Raw genomic sequence first — 806 nt, 5'->3', positions numbered from 1 at the left:
CAATGGTGTGTTAGTTTCTGCTTTATAACAAAGTGAATCAGCTATACCTGTTGTTTCCTAACACCTCAGATTTTAATTCTTTCAAATAGGGTGTGCTGGTCCCCTATTTCTCATCCCTCAGAACTTGATTAGGTGAGGATTCAGAAGGGCAGGAAAAGCAAAACAGAATTGTTACTAGCTGTCATTCAGTTTAGAATAGAGCCTACTCCCTGTTGAGAGCTGCTGTCTATTGGGTATACTCACTGAGAACTTTTTCTGCACTATGTTGGACCATGTCTCTGGTCATGAGTTGTGGCTGCCAGTCTTGTACTTTCTTTCTTTCTTTCTTTCTTTTTTTATTTCAGGCCACACCGTGAGGCATGCAGGATCCCTGACCAGGGATTGAACCCATGCCCCCTGAAGTGGAAGTGTGGAGTCCTAACCACTGGACCGCCAGGAAATTCCCTGCCTTCTACTTTCTCGATCCTGTAGCTTTGCCTTTCTTTTTTTTTAAAAAAATTACTTTATTGAAGTATAGTTGATTTACAATGTTGTGTTAATTTCTACAGTACAGCAAATTGATTCAGTTATACATATATACATGTTCTTTTTCATATTCTTTTCCATTATGGTTTATTGCAGGGTATTGAATATATTTCCCTATGCTGTATGGTAGGACCTTGTTTATCCATCCTATACATAATAGTTTGCACCTGCTAATCCCAAACTCCCAATCCCTCCCTTCCCCACCTTCCCTCCCCCTTAGCAACCACAAGTCTGTTCTTTATGTCTGTGAGTCTGTTTCTGTTTTGTAGATAAGTTCATTT

Source organism: Aethalodelphis obliquidens, unplaced genomic scaffold (genome assembly GCF_003676395.1).
Source record: "Aethalodelphis obliquidens isolate GAN/ISIS:26980383/991018 unplaced genomic scaffold, ASM367639v1 scaffold115, whole genome shotgun sequence".
Classification (NCBI taxonomy): Eukaryota; Metazoa; Chordata; class Mammalia; order Artiodactyla; family Delphinidae; genus Aethalodelphis; species Aethalodelphis obliquidens.
Note: the sequence above shows the minus strand (reverse complement) of the source record.